Genomic DNA, 15,448 nt, shown 5'->3' with positions numbered 1-15,448 from the left:
AAACGACAAATATCACTTAACTGATTCTGGCAGAGCTCTTTTCTGTGAAACTGCGATTCAGCTTCGTTGAACAATAATAATTCGGTGGACAATAATAATTCATCATTCCCTGACCGGGAATTGAACCCGGGCCGCGGCGGTGAGAGCGCCGAATCCTAACCACTAGACAACCAGGGAAACTGTCAAACAGGGTTTTAACCCGTCTGACAGTATATCATTCGCCTTTCATTCTTATTTCCCAGGTTTAATTAGAAGTATACAAAATTACATGTTTAAAATGAACACAAGTGACATCTTAAGCTAATCACAACAGCAATTGTTGTTCGCTGGACCACGAAATCGACAGTGAGGTGAAATAGCCCAGCAAGCTGCTCATGTGTAACTTCCAATTTCCAAAACCCACCAACTTGATCACTGTGGCTCCTGTGAAACTTACAACGCAACATCCGGCAGACATTCATCAGTAAATAGGAATAACTCATTTCAATTGTTAAAAACATTTTTTGTCGCAATTACGTTTTGATCAAAATTTGAAGTTTCCAGTTTATGTTGATCTTTTTCTGAAGTGAAACTATCACGTTTGCTGAACATAAACAAACTCCCCTGTTTCAGACAGGGCACGAACATTAAAACTTACTCATCTGTAATTATGAGGCAAAGCTTCCTCGTTTCGATTTGTTGTTAAACATTAACACAACACGTCATCTCACAGCCTTGTGACATTTACACTTTTGGAATGTGTTTCTCTCTTCCCCTGCTCCACAGTGGGTGAGAGAGGGACAAGCAGCAGGATTTTACACTAATTCTCCATTCACCCGCTGCCAGCAGAACGCGGGGACTGCAGCTTCAATCAGCGGCTAAGTGCCCATCACGGGGACACTGTAACCAGGAGCAAAGCTCCCAATACACCGAGCACAGGCTCAGAAACATGCAGGTAGATTATACCCCGCTCACTGAACCTCCGAGCAGCATTTACACAATCCCTCAGTGAGTATCATTTCCTTTGAGCTTCTTCTGTTGGATTCAGCTCCTGTAACCTCAATGGACTGAATAATTTGAGTTCGAAGTTTTCTTGTCATCACGCCCGAGATTCGGACCCTGATCGGGCGTGGAGGGGGGGGGGGATTATTGTGTCTGTGTGAGCATCAAAATCTGGCCCAATACCACTCAAATTTTCGCTTGCTTCATAATCTCTCTCACTTTGCAGCCAATCACTGTCCGTTTCTTCCTGCCCCTGTCTTTGTTCTCCACCTGCTGCACTTGTGACTTTTTCAGCTCTGATGTGAAACAACAAGTGTCACTGAACTGATTCTGGCAGAGCTCTTTTCTGTGAAACTGCGATTCAGTTTCATTGAACATTCTGCTGGACAACAATAATTGATCATTTCCTGACCGGGAATCGAACGCGGGCCGCGGCGGTGAAAACGCCGAATCCTAACCACTAGACCACCAGGGAAACTAACGACAAAAAATGTAACCCGGGTTGACAGTATATCACTCACCTTTTATTTTGATTTCCGAGTTTTCATTAGAAGTATACAAAATTACATGTTTAAAATGAACACAAGTGACATCTTCAGCCAATCACAACACCGATTGTTGTTCCCTGGAACATGAAATCGACAGTGAGGTGAAATAGTCCCAAAAGCTGCTCATGTGTAACTTCCAATTTCCTAAACCCACCAACCTTATCACTGTGGCCCCTGTGAAACTGACAACTCGTCATCCGGCGGACATTCATTCGTCATTTCAAATAACTCATTTTAATTTTTCCTTTTCGCAATTAAGTTTTGATCAAAATTAGAATAGTTTCCAAATTTTGTTGATCTTTTTCTGAACTGAAACTATCGCACGTTTGCGGAACAAACACAAACTCTCCTGTTTCACACTGGGCAGGAATATTAAAAAGTACTCATCTGTAACTATGAGGAAAGCTTCCTGGTTCCGATATGTTGTTAAACGTTAACACAACACGTCATCTCACAGCCCTGTGACATTTACACTTCCACAAGTTTTGAATGAGATTATTTCTTGCCTGGCTCTATAGTGGGTGAGAGAGGGACAAGCAGCAGGATTTTACCCGAACGCGGGGACTGCAGCTTCAATCAGCGGGTTACTGCCCATCCCGGGGACACTCCAACCAGGAGCAAAGCTCCCAATACACCGAGCACAGGCTCAGAAACATGCAGGTAGATTATACCCCGCTCACTTAACCTCCGAGCAGCATTTACACAATCCTTCAGTGAGTATCATTTCCTTTGAGCTTCTTCTGTTGTATTCAGCTCCTGTAACCTCAATGGACTGAATAATTTGTGTTCGAAGTTTTCTTGTCATCACGCCCGAGATTCGGCCCCTGATCGGGCGTGGGGGGAGGGGGGGGAGGATTATTGTGTCTGTGTGGGCATCAAAATCTGGCCCAATACCACTCAAATTTTCGCTTGCTTCATAATCTCTCTCACTTTGCAGCCAATCACTGTCCGTTTCTTCCTGCCCTGTCTTTGTTCTCGACCTGCTGCACTTGTGACTTTTTCAGCTCTGATGTGAAACAACAAATGTCACTGAACTGATTCTGGCAGAGCTCTTTTCTGTGAAACTGCGATTCAGTTTCATTGAACATTCTGCTGGACAACAATAATTGATCATTCCCTGACCGGGAATCGAACCCGGGCCGCGGCGGTGAAAGCGCCGAATCCTAACCACTAGACCACCAGGGAAACTAACGACAAAAAATGTAACCTGGGTTGACAGTATATCACTCACCTTTTATTTTGATTTCCGAGTTTTCATTAGAAGTATACAAAATTACATGTTTAAAATGAACACAAATGACATCTTCAGCCAATCACAACACCGATTGTTGTTCGCTGGAACATGAAATCGACAGTGAGGTGAAATAGTCCCAAAAGCTGCTCATGTGTAACTTCCAATTTCCTATACCCACATACCTTATCACTGTGGCCCCTGTGAAACTGACAACTCGTCATCCGGCGGACATTCATTCGTAATTTCAAATAACTCATTTTAATTTTTGAAAACATAGTTTTTTCTTTTCGCAATTAAGTTTTGATCAAAATTAGAATAGTTTCCAATTTTTGTTGATCTTTTTCTGAACTGAAACTATCACACGTTTGCGGAACAAACACAAACTCTCCTGTTTCATACTGGGCAGGAATATTAAAAAGTACTCATCTGTAACTATGAGGAAAGCTTCCTGGTTCCGATATGTTGTTAAACGTTAACACAACACGTCATCTCACAGCCCTGTGACATTTACACTTCCACAAGTTTTGAATGAGATTATTTCTTGCCTGGCTCTACAGTGGGTGAGAGAGGGACAAGCAGCAGGATTTTACCCGAACGCGGGGACTGCAGCTTCAATCAGCGGGTTACTGCCCATCCCGGGGACACTCCAACCAGGAGCAAAGCTCCCAATACACCGAGCACAGGCTCAGAAACATGCAGGTAGATTATACCCCGCTCACTTAACCTCCGAGCAGCATTTACACAATTCCTCAGTCAGTGGAACATCCTTTGAGCTTCTTTAGGTGTATTCAGATCCTGTGACCTCAATGGACTGAATAATTTCAGTGAGAAGTTTTCTTGTCATCACGTTGGTGATTTGCACCCAGATCGGGGAGATATTTCTGTCTGTGAGAGCAATAACATCTGACCCAATACCACGCAGATTTGCGATGCGTCAACATCTCTCTCACTTGCATTGCAGCCAATCACTGACCGTTTCTTCCTGCCTCTGTATTTGTTCTCGACCTGATGCACTTGTGACTTTTTCAGCTCTGATGTGAAACGACAAATATCACTAAACTGATCCTGGCAGAGCTCTTTCCTGTGAAACTGCGATTCAGCTTCATTGAACGGTTTGGTGGACAGCAATAATTCATCATTCCCTGACCGGGAATTGAACCCGGGCCGCGGCGGTGAAAGCGCCGAATCCTAACCACTAGACCACCAGGGAAACTAACAAGCAAGGTTTTAACCCGTCTGACAGCATTCGCCTTTCATTCTTATTTCCCAGTTTTAATTAGAAATATACAAAATTACATATTTAGAATGAACAGAAGTGACATCTTTAGCTAATCTTTAGCGGCTAACTGCCCATCCCGGGGTCACTCCAACCAGGAGCAAAGCTCCCAATACACCGAGCACAGGCTCAGAAACATGCAGGTAGATTATACCCCGCTCACTTAACCTCCGAGCAGCATTTACACAATTCCTCAGTCAGTGGAACATCCTTTGAGCTTCTTTAGGTGTATTCAGATCCTGTGACCTCAATGGACTGAATAATTTCAGTGAGAAGTTTTCTTGTCATCACGTTGGTGATTTGCACCCAGATCGGGGAGATATTTCTGTCTGTGAGAGCAATAACATCTGACCCAATACCACGCAGATTTGCGATGCGTCAACATCTCTCTCACTTGCATTGCAGCCAATCACTGACCGTTTCTTCCTGCCTCTGTATTTGTTCTCGACCTGATGCACTTGTGACTTTTTCAGCTCTGATGTGAAACGACAAATATCACTAAACTGATCCTGGCAGAGCTCTTTTCTGTGAAACTGCGATTCAGCTTCGTTGAACGGTTTGGTGGACAGCAATAATTCATCATTCCCTGACCGGGAATTGAACCCGGGCCGCGGCGGTGAAAGCGCCGAATCCTAACCACTAGACCACCAGGGAAACTAACAAGCAAGGTTTTAACCCGTCTGACAGCATTCGCCTTTCATTCTTATTTCCCAGTTTTAATTAGAAATATACAAAATTACATATTTAGAATGAACAGAAGTGACATCTTTAGCTAATCTTTAGCGGCTAACTGCCCATCCCGGGGTCACTCCAACCAGGAGCAAAGCTCCCAATACACCGAGCACAGGCTCAGAAACATGCAGGTAGATTATACCCCGCTCACTTAACCTCCGAGCAGCATTTACACAATTCCTCAGTCAGTGGAACATCCTTTGAGCTTCTTTAGGTGTATTCAGATCCTGTGACCTCAATGGACTGAATAATTTCAGTGAGAAGTTTTCTTGTCATCACGTTGGTGATTTGCACCCAGATCGGGGAGATATTTCTGTCTGTGAGAGCAATAACATCTGACCCAATACCACGCAGATTTGCGATGCGTCAACATCTCTCTCACTTGCATTGCAGCCAATCACTGACCGTTTCTTCCTGCCTCTGTATTTGTTCTCGACCTGATGCACTTGTGACTTTTTCAGCTCTGATGTGAAACGACAAATATCACTAAACTGATCCTGGCAGAGCTCTTTCCTGTGAAACTGCGATTCAGCTTCATTGAACGGTTTGGTGGACAGCAATAATTCATCATTCCCTGACCGGGAATTGAACCCGGGCCGCGGCGGTGAAAGCGCCGAATCCTAACCACTAGACCACCAGGGAAACTGACAAGCAAGGTTTTAACCCGTCTGACAGCATTCGCCTTTCATTCTTATTTCCCAGTTTTAATTAGAAATATACAAAATTACATATTTAGAATGAACAGAAGTGACATCTTTAGCTAATCTTTAGCGGCTAACTGCCCATCCCGGGGTCACTCCAACCAGGAGCAAAGCTCCCAATACACCGAGCACAGGCTCAGAAGCATGCAGGTAGATTATACCCCGCTCACTTAACCTCCGAGCAGCATTTACACAATCCCTCAGTGAGTATCATTTCCTTTGAGCTTCTTCTGTTGTATTCAGCTCCTGTGACCTCAATGGACTGAATAATTTGTGTTCGAAGTTTTCTTGTTATCACGCCCGAGATTCGGACCCTGATAAGGGGGGGGGGGGGGGGGGGGGGGATTATTGTGTCTGTGTGAGCATCAAAATCCGGCCCAATACCACTCACATTTTCGCTTGCTTCATAATCTCTCTCACTTTGCAGCCAATCACTGACCGTTTCTTCCTGCCTCTGTATTTGTTCTCGATCTGATGCACTTGTGACTTTTTCAGCTCTGATGTGAAACGACAAATGTCACTGAACTGATTCTGGCAGAGCTCCTTTCTGTGAAACTGCGATTCAGCTTCATTGAACATTTTGCTGGACAACAATAATTCATCATTCCCTGACCGGGAATCGAACCCGCGGCGGTAAAAGCGCCGAATCCTAACCACTAGACCACCAGAGAAATTGACACGGAAAATTTTAACCCGGGTTTACAGTATATCATTCACCTTTTGTTTTGGTTTCCGAGTTTTCATTAGAAGTATACAAAATTACATGTTTAAAATGAACACAAGTGACATCTTCAGCCAATCACAACACCGATTGTTGTTCGCTGTAACATGAAATCGACAGTGAGGTGAAATAGTCCCAAAAGCTGCTCATGTGTAACTTCCAATTTCCTAAACCCACCAACCTTATCACTGTGGCTGCTGTGAAACCTATCCGGCGGACATTCATTAGTAATTCCAAATAACTCATTTCAATTTTTCAAAACATTGACAGTTAATCCTTTCCGCAATTAAGTTTTGATCAATATTAGAATTTTTGTTGATCTTTTTCTGACGTGAAACTCACGTTTGCTTAACATACACAAACTCCCCTGTTTCATACTGGGCATAAGCAAGAAACTTACTCATCTGTAACTATGAGGCAAAGCTTCCACGTTCCGATTTGTTGTTAAACATTAACACACGTCATCTCACAGCCTTGTGACATTTATACTTCCACAAGTTTTGAATGAGATTCTTTCTTCCCCGGCTCCACAGTGGGTGAGAGAGGGACAAGCAGCAGGATTTTACCCAAACTCTCCATTCACCCGCTGCCAGCAGAACGCGGGGACTGCAGCTTCAATTAGCGGGTTACTGCCCATCCCATGGACACTCCAACCAGGAGCAAACCTCCCAATACACCGAGCACAGGCTCAGAAACATGCAGGTAGATTATACCCCGCTCACTTAACCTCCGCGCAGCATTTACATAATCCCTAAATGACTTATGCTTCTTTCGTTGTATTCAGCTCCTGAGACCTCAATGCACTGAATAATTTGAGTGAGAAATTTTCCTGATGCCACACCCGAGATTTGCACCCAAATCTGGGAGATACTTGTGTCTGGTGAGCAATAACATCTGGCCCATTACCACCCACATTTTGGCTGACGTCAACATCTCTCCGTCTCTTCCAGCATCTGTACTTGTTCTCGACCTGCTGCACTTGGACTTTTTAAGCTCTGATGTGAAACAACAAATCTCACTTAACTGATTCTGGCAGAGCTCTTTTCTGTGAAACTGCGATTCAGCTTCGTTGTACGGTTTGCTGGACAACAATAAAGCATCATGCCCTGCCCGGGAATCGAACCCAGCTCCGCGTCAACATCTCCCTCATTTTGCTGAATTCCAGTCGATTTGTCAAGCATGATTTTCCCTTTCATAAATCCATGCTGACTGTCGTCTTTTAAAATTTTTCCTACTTCAAGACTGTGAAAAAAACAACTTTACACCTTGGTTTCGATAAAACTAACTTCGTCTTTATTGACCAAAGTCTGCATGCAGATGGCTACAGGTTAGAGAGAGAGAGAGCTGTTAAGGTAAACCTGCTCATTCTTTCTCAAGCTCGCAAAGACATGGAGAAAACGTTCAATATTTATACAAAAGCTGTATCATTTTACAAAAACAGACCTTGTTCAAAAATGTCAATACAGTCATAACTTCTTTTTTTTTTTTTATAAATGTTTTATTGAAAATTTTTTCCCAAACAACAATTTTTCCCCTCTTACAAAGCAAACGCAACAATAACAATACAGAAATTTTAAACAATACACAAGTAACAAAACCCCTTTATCTTTGACCTAAACTAACCCCCCCCCCCCTCCCCCCCCTCCCCCCGCGTTGCTGCTGCTGGTCATCTGTCTTCCCTCTAACGTTCCCCTAGGTAGTCGAGAAATGGCTGCCACCGCCTGGTGAACCCTTGAGCCGATCCTCTCAGGGCAAACTTTATCTGCTCCAGTTTAATGAACCCCGCCATATCATTTACCCAGGCCTCCAGTCCGGGGGGTTTCGCCTCCTTCCACATGAGTAGGATCCTGCGCCGGGCTACTAGGGACGCAAAGGCCACAACGTCGGCCTCTTTCGCCTCCTGCACTCCCGGCTCTTCCGCAACTCCAAATAGAGCTAACCCCCAGCCTGGTTTGACCCGGGCCTTCACCACCCGCGAAATCACTCCCGTCACTCCCTTCCAATACCCTTCCAGTGCCGGGCATGCCCAAAACATATGTGCGTGGTTTGCCGGGCTCCCGCCACACCTCCCACATTTGTCCTCCACTCCAAAGAACCTGCTCAATCTTGCTCCCGTTATGTGTGCTCTATGTAGCACCTTAAATTGAATCAGGCTAAGCCTGGCGCATGAGGAAGAGGAATTTACCCTGCTTAGGGCATCAGCCCACATACCCTCCTCTATCTCCTCCCCTAGTTCTTCTTCCCACTTTCCTTTTAGTTCGCCCACCGACTCCTCCCCCTCTTCCCTCATCTCTCGGTAAATCTCTGACACCTTGCCCTCTCCGACCCACACCCCTGAAAGCACCCTGTCCTGTATCCCCTGTGTCGGGAGCACCGGAAATTCCCTCACCTGTTGTCTAGTAAAATACAGTCATAACTTCTGATCAACCATGTTGTCATAGAAAGACCCTGACTCGGCTTATTTGCAGTATTTTGTCTTTAGAGGATTTAAGACGTGGTCCTATTTTGTTTTTCACCTCTGCCCTCATGATGCCTTGACGCAGATGGACCTAGGTCATGAGGAGGTTGTGTTATTGGGACATTCCTGGATCGTGGCTTTGTTATCAGGTTTTACTAAGGTCAGGCACTATTTTCCCTCTTCTGGCCTTGTATGATACGATTATGTGGATTCTTCGCTTTGTCTAGTTTGTCAGGGTCTGAACTTGGCACTTAGCTGACACAGCTGTCTTACACTTCGTTATAGGCCGTAAAATTCTCAGCCATTGTCATCCAGGGTACCTGGGAATTATGCGTCCATGAGCTATTTGATGTTTTATTCCACACCCTGGACCAATCAAGAACAAACATACCCTTGTTGGAGGGTTTGGTATCGGTCCCTGCCATTCGGTTGTAAGATTACACCTACTCTGCCCCATTGATGGTCCTTCTCCTGATTTACTAAAACATCGGGATCCTTGCGCAGTGCTCGATGGGATGGTAAGGGCAGGGGGATTCGAAACATGGGGATATCCAGGTTGATACCAGGCTAAAAATCTAGTCATCCCATAGCCAGCCAATCTCCAAATTTTCATATCTCCACCGAACCCCTGTGTTCGGTTTTGACGCAGTACCCACTCAACTGTTTCTGCTAAGTGGAATGGGAGTGATTGGAGAGGTAGCCCCTCCTTGGAATGGATGGGGATACGGGTACTAACCCAACAGTTACTTACATTCAATCTGTCAGCATAAATATATGACATATATAGAAAGCTATTAGCACGCAGCTCTTGGTCAGTTTGTTCGCCTACTGTCGAATGGCCATTAAGACCAATTAGTCCAAATAGTCCAAATGTGATAATGAAGATCCTCATTCTGCATCCTCGTTGGGGCTGAAACCAATCTTCTTATAATCCGATAGGTGTACCCAACTCGAACGTCCTTCGAGTTTAACGGCAGTCGGTGTAGTCAGCAATACTTGAAAAGGGCCGCTCCAGCGTTGCCCTAACTTCTCTCTGTCCCAATTCTTTATCAGCACGTAGTCTCCTGGTTTGACTACTGGATATCGAGGGATCTTTGTTCCGGCTGCTGCTGGGAGATGGGCCTGTTTTACCTGCGAGTGGAGAAACTTTGAAGAAAATGTTAATTGCTTCAAATAACTCAGCATTTTATCTCCCATAACGTGGAGGTCTACTCCCTCTAGGGGTTCTTCATGGGCATACCAGGGAGTCCTCATTGACCGACCGTAGACTATCTCTGCAGCTGACAGTCCGGACCGCGAATGTGGAGTAACCCTCATGTGAAACAGTGCCAAAGGCAATATCTTTAACCAATTTAATCCAGTTTCTTCGGTCAATTTAGATAATTTTTCTTTTAAGGTCCCATTTGCTCTCTCTACAATTCCTGCTGCCTGTGGATGATACGCGCAGTGCAGTTGTTGTTTAATTTTGAGTGCTTCGCATAATTCATAATTGATTCGAGCCACAAAATGTGTTCCATTGTCTGAGCTCAGCATTCTGGGAATCCCAAATCGGGGAATAATTTCTGTCAATAGTAATTTTACCACCGTATGTGCAGTACAGTTGGTGGTGGGGAAGGCTTCAATCCATTTACTAAATACATCAATGATCACTAAACAATATTTATAGCATTGTACTTTCGGTAATTCAATAAAATCCAGCTGTATGCAGGCAAAAGGACCATCTGGCAAGGGGGTTGTTCCGGGAGGGCATTTAATGCCTTTACCCTTATTATTTTTCATGCAAATAAGACATCGATCCAGACGCATTTGTGCTGCTGTATTCAGATCTGGGTGCCACCAAGTTTTCAAAAGTAGCTGTACCATTCCCTCCTTGCCAAGATGGGTACAAGAATGCAAATAATCAATAAGTATCGGCAATAACGAATCTGGAACACAAACTTGACCTACTGGGGTAAGCCAGAGGTTTTGTGTCAACGAGTGCGAACACCCCATTGACTTCCATAGTGTGCGCTCAGAATAAGAGGCGTCCCTCTGTAACCTTTGAATTTCAGCTAACTCTGGCATGCCCTTTGTTGCTAGAATAGGTAGCTGATTTAAAGCCTGTGTACCACCTGCGGGAACAAGCATAGAGGCTGATGCAGGCGCTGCCTTAGCGGCTGAATCCGCACGGGCATTTCCTAATTGCACAGGAGTGTCCCCGGAAGTGTGCGCAGCACATTTAATGATAGCCAATTGACGAGGAAGTTGAATAGCAACGAGGAGATTTTTAACCCAAAGAGCATTTAGAATGGGAGAGCCTGCAGAGGTAAGGAACCCACGTTGCTGCCAGAGGCGGCCAAAATCGTGGGTGACACCAAAAGCGTACCTAGAGTCTGTGTACACATTCGCACTTTGGTCTTTGGCCAGAACACAGGCTCTAGTAAGGGCGAATAGCTCAGCTTTCTGCGCCGAGACTGGAATCTGGAAAGCAGCTGCTTCCAGAATGTCAGTGTCTGTAACAATGGCATACCCCGATTGCGGGACACCCATTTGGGAAATAGAAGAACTGCCATCAACATAAAAAGTGAGATCAGGGTTATCAAGAGGGTGGTCAGTTAAATCGGGTACGAGGTGCGGTAAGGAAATGATTCCTAAGCAAACAATCATGTGGTGGATCAACAAGTACGTCAGGGGGATGTTCGAGGAATGCTGCGGGATTTAAAGTGGAACAGTAATGGAAAGACAGATATGGGTTCTGTAATAGTGAGACCTCATATCGGCTCAAGTGGGCCTGTGTCAGATGCTGGGTCTGCTGAGATGTAAGGAGAGCCACAACAGAGTGTGAGGTATGCGCAAATTAGAGGCTGTCTGAGCTAACACATGTACAGCAGTGAGAATTTGAGTGCAGGGGGGCAAACCTCAAGCTACCGGATCCAATTTAGTAGAATAATAGGCAACCGGACGGCGTTGGTCACCATGTTCCTGTGTCAAGACACCCGTGGCACATAGGTCCAGGACATTAACATACAACTGGAAGGGCCTGTCATAAAGAGGTCTTCCTAGAACCGGGGCGGAAGCCAGCGCATTCTTGAGAGTAACAAAAGATTGCTGTGCTAAATCGGGTAGTTCAAACTTAAGGGGTGAATTCTGGGAGGAATAAGGAGTAAGCTCCTTGGTATGAGCAGTAACATTCGGAATCCATTGTTTGCAAAAGTTCACTAAAACTAAAAAGGCTCTCATCTGCTTTGGTGAGGTAGGAAGTGTGGTTTGCAAAATGGGAGTAATACGATCCTGCGTAAGGGAACGTTCAGTAGCGCTTATCAGAGCACCCAGAAATTTAACCTGCCTCTGTCCTTTGTGTACTTTATTAGGTGGTATTACATATCCCCAGGAATGGAGACGGGTGAGCAGATAAATGGAGTCGCTCTCGTTAGAAGCAAAGTCAGGGCTAGCAAGGAGTAAGTCATCGACATACTGTATAATAGTAGATCCCCCCGGGGGTGTCAAAGTAGCTAATTGGGAGTGCAGTGCCTGTGAGAAGAGTGTCGGTGAATGAATGAAACCCTGTGGTAGCCTAGTCCAAGTTTACTGGTACCCTTTGAATGTGAAGGCAAACAAATACTGGGATTCAGCCACAAGGGGTATCGCAAAAAATGCGTGTTGTAATTCCACAAGGGTAAAGACAGCTGCCTCAGGCGGGATATTACTGAGGGTTGTAGCCGGGTTAGGGACCAGGAGATGCAAGGGTTCAACGATCTGATTGATACGGCGGAGGTCCTGGACCAAACGCCATTCAGACGGCCGCCCAACCTTAGGAACCGGAAGAATAGGAGTGTTACAGGGCGATTGGCACGGAACCAAAATTCCCTGTTGAAGGAAGGACTGTATCATGCTGGAGATTCCCTCCTCAGCGTCAGGGCGAATAGGGTACTGAGAAGTGGAGGGCAGGGGCACACCGGACTTAACCTTAATGAGAACTGGAGGCACATTGGTAAGACCAACTTCGTGTTTGGACGCAGCCCATAAGTCTGCAGGAATCTCTGGGGACGGGGAACGGTTGGTCCGATGGTGGTTCAATGTACCATCAACACAAAAGGGCTGTGAAAAATACTGTAACGTGCATTCAGGGAAGGTCTATCGTCCAGTATAAAAAGGATCACATTTTCCTTGGAGGGTAGCAACCAGAAAGCCCAGTGACCTGGCACTGTAGCCTGCATTGACAGTGAGGGTAACGTGAGGTGCCACTAGTCCAGACTGATTCCAGAATACGAGGGGCACTTCAACAAGAAAGGCAGAGCCCTCTTTTCCGTCAGCATGAGCGATGAAAGTAACCGCCACCGTGGACCCGAGGGAGTCCTGGTATACGGTCTCCAAATCGGGCGAGCACCCCGTGTGGTCATAGCAAAGGGTCACGTGTGGATGAGGAACATGCAAGGGAGGCGAAAAATTGGAGGGATCAAAATCAATGGACCACCATTTGGGAGTGAAAAAAAGGGGTAAATTTCGAGGCTGGACTTGTGGAGCCGTGGAGATCGTGACGCCGTCATCAAGGCAAACAAACTCAACTTGTAAGGGACATAACAGATCACGGCCAGCAAGATTAACACCGAGGGTACGCGTGACAGTGAAGGGAATACAACATTGACGGTCATTAAATTGAACCAGAAGGGGTTTCGTGAGTTGGTATATAGACCCCTCACCCATAAAACCAGAAAGTTCCACATAATCGTCTGAGAGAGGAAAACAATATTGTTTAACTAACGTCAAATTCAACGTAGAAGCAGTTGCCCCTGTATCAATGAGGAAGGGGACGGGAATACCCTCAATGTGAATTGTAGCTGTGGGTTCCTCAGAGTGGTCGCCAGAGAGAACCGGGAAATTGGAGCGGGCCAGTCAATAGGGGTGGGAGTCTGTGAAGGGAGCATACCGCCGTGGAGGGGGTGCCCTGTCTCTGCGTGGAGCAGGGCAATCCCTAGCGTAGTGACCCGTCCGTCTGCAATTAAAGCAATTGACACTGTCTCGGGTTGGAGGACAAGGCCGGGGAGGGCCATGGTGACGTTCATATGGTGGGGGGTTCTTGCGAGGGGGTCGCTGGACAAACTCCGACTTTATTTTGGGTGTAGGAGGGTCCCTTCTGAAAGCTTCGCGGTCACGGCCATTGCTCCAGTAATAAGAGATAGCACGTCGCATGTGGGATTTGGAGCTATCGGACCAATCCATATTATTAGTTTTAATACTGGTCGCTATGCGGTCAGGCACGACCTGCATAAGCAGCGCATTGAACTGGGGAGATTTCAAGCCCGCATTAAAAGTCTCATCACCAGAATAAAGAGTGTAAATTCCACAAAAGCGGTCAAAAAATTCAGGTCCCTCCTCCTTAGGAGTGGGTGTACAATCAAGAATTTTGGAGATATCTACAGGTTTACAGAGAGCACGCTTAAGTGCTGGGAACATTAAAGTGAGTTGCGCCTCATCTGATGGATTGTTGGTCTTAAACGCATCCCATGTGGTCCCATGATCCCCTAATTCCCGTTTCCATTTCTCACCTAAATCTGGGGGAAGGGACGAAAATATAAGGGAATACTGATCCCTAGGGATAGAACCATACACGGTCGCAGTTCTCCTCAGATATTCAGTAAAGCCCTCTGGGTCCGTCTTATGTGACGGACAGTGAGCCATGATCAAACAGAGTTCCTGAGGTTTAAAAGTCTACCATGTCTCAATAAATTGGTCGTCATCATCAGTCGCTCGAGGGTTAACGAGATGTCGGATTGGAAAATTTGCAGGGGGAGGCGGTGGTGGAAAAGGCTCCTCTACCGGTGCTGTGCGGATAGCTAATTCTTGGAAAGCCTGACTAACAGAGGTGACGGGCTGATCGAGGAAGGGGGTTGGTGCTTTTGAGCGAGTGCGTGTTGCTACGGGAGAAATAGCAGCAGGGAGATTATCGGCAGCAAGGTTGTTACAAGGAGGAGGGTGAGAACGGGGCTGCCGCACCGTGGAGGTGGGAAGAGGTGGATATAGGGGCATCGTGGGGTTTAATTCCTCCTCCTCCTCCTCCTCTGTATCAACCGAATAGGGAAACAACGGCATGCCAGAGGTAGTGGGAGGATCCTCCTGCTTATCACCCGATGCAGTATTATCCACCCCTTGTTTCTTAGGATCTTTCCTGTCCCATAGTCCACATTCGAATTTCAACGTTTCCCAGTCTTTGGTTTCTCCGTTTATATAATCAGCAATCCCTCTCCTACGGGCATTGCCCCTCCAACTCATTAATAAGGACAGTTTGTGTCATCTGTCTGATTCTTTTTGCCATTTGGTGATTAATTTCTTCCATTTGGCTCCGGCATTCCGAGACCAAATGGCTGTCTCTGCAGCGGTGCAGTTTTCTAAATTCCAGGTACCACCTAGTGGCCAAACTTCAGTTCCGAATTTCTTATTTAAAGCTGAAGACAAGAGACGTAAATTGCGCTTCTGATCAGGGAACGTAGTGCACATAAAAAGCAAGGGAGAATTGTCCTCCGTTTTGTCCAGGCTCTGGCCCATGACTTTTAAGGAGTGGAAAAAAAATTAAAAGAGAAAAAAAATGGGGAAAAACTGCCTTGCAAATTTAAAAGTCAAAAATCAAAATCTGGTCCCTGACCCTAGCCAAGCCTCTGTATCCCTGTCCTGGGGGGGAAAAACAAGAGCAGGGGGTCCCTGACCTTAGGCTACGAACGACAACCGGGTCCCAGACCCTAAGAACTTTACTCACAGTCAAATTTAGATTCGAACACCGTCACCTGTCAGCGTTCTCCGTCAGGGACGAGGGGTCACAGCAC

The 15,448-nt window shown here is 45.9% G+C and overlaps 6 non-coding genes across 6 annotated transcripts; all 6 read right to left on the bottom strand.

The window, feature by feature from the left end:
• Positions 1-105: 105 nt before the first annotated feature.
• On the bottom strand, positions 106-177 carry trnae-cuc (transfer RNA glutamic acid (anticodon CUC)). The gene has a single exon. It is a non-coding gene; the product is annotated as a tRNA-Glu (tRNA).
• A 1,207-nt stretch (positions 178-1,384) lies between these two features.
• On the bottom strand, positions 1,385-1,456 carry trnae-uuc (transfer RNA glutamic acid (anticodon UUC)). Its single transcript has one exon. It is a non-coding gene; the product is annotated as a tRNA-Glu (tRNA).
• A 1,186-nt stretch (positions 1,457-2,642) lies between these two features.
• trnae-uuc (transfer RNA glutamic acid (anticodon UUC)) lies at positions 2,643-2,714 on the bottom strand. The gene has a single exon. It is a non-coding gene; the product is annotated as a tRNA-Glu (tRNA).
• A 1,187-nt stretch (positions 2,715-3,901) lies between these two features.
• trnae-uuc (transfer RNA glutamic acid (anticodon UUC)) lies at positions 3,902-3,973 on the bottom strand. The gene has a single exon. It is a non-coding gene; the product is annotated as a tRNA-Glu (tRNA).
• A 648-nt stretch (positions 3,974-4,621) lies between these two features.
• On the bottom strand, positions 4,622-4,693 carry trnae-uuc (transfer RNA glutamic acid (anticodon UUC)). The gene has a single exon. It is a non-coding gene; the product is annotated as a tRNA-Glu (tRNA).
• A 648-nt stretch (positions 4,694-5,341) lies between these two features.
• trnae-uuc (transfer RNA glutamic acid (anticodon UUC)) lies at positions 5,342-5,413 on the bottom strand. Its single transcript has one exon. It is a non-coding gene; the product is annotated as a tRNA-Glu (tRNA).
• Between the last annotated feature and the right edge of the window lie 10,035 nt (positions 5,414-15,448).

The sequence above is a fragment of the Scyliorhinus torazame genome, chromosome 5 (assembly GCF_047496885.1).
Source record: "Scyliorhinus torazame isolate Kashiwa2021f chromosome 5, sScyTor2.1, whole genome shotgun sequence".
Lineage (NCBI taxonomy): Eukaryota > Metazoa > Chordata > Chondrichthyes > Carcharhiniformes > Scyliorhinidae > Scyliorhinus > Scyliorhinus torazame.
Note: the sequence above shows the minus strand (reverse complement) of the source record. Positions and strands in the feature narration are given on the sequence as shown.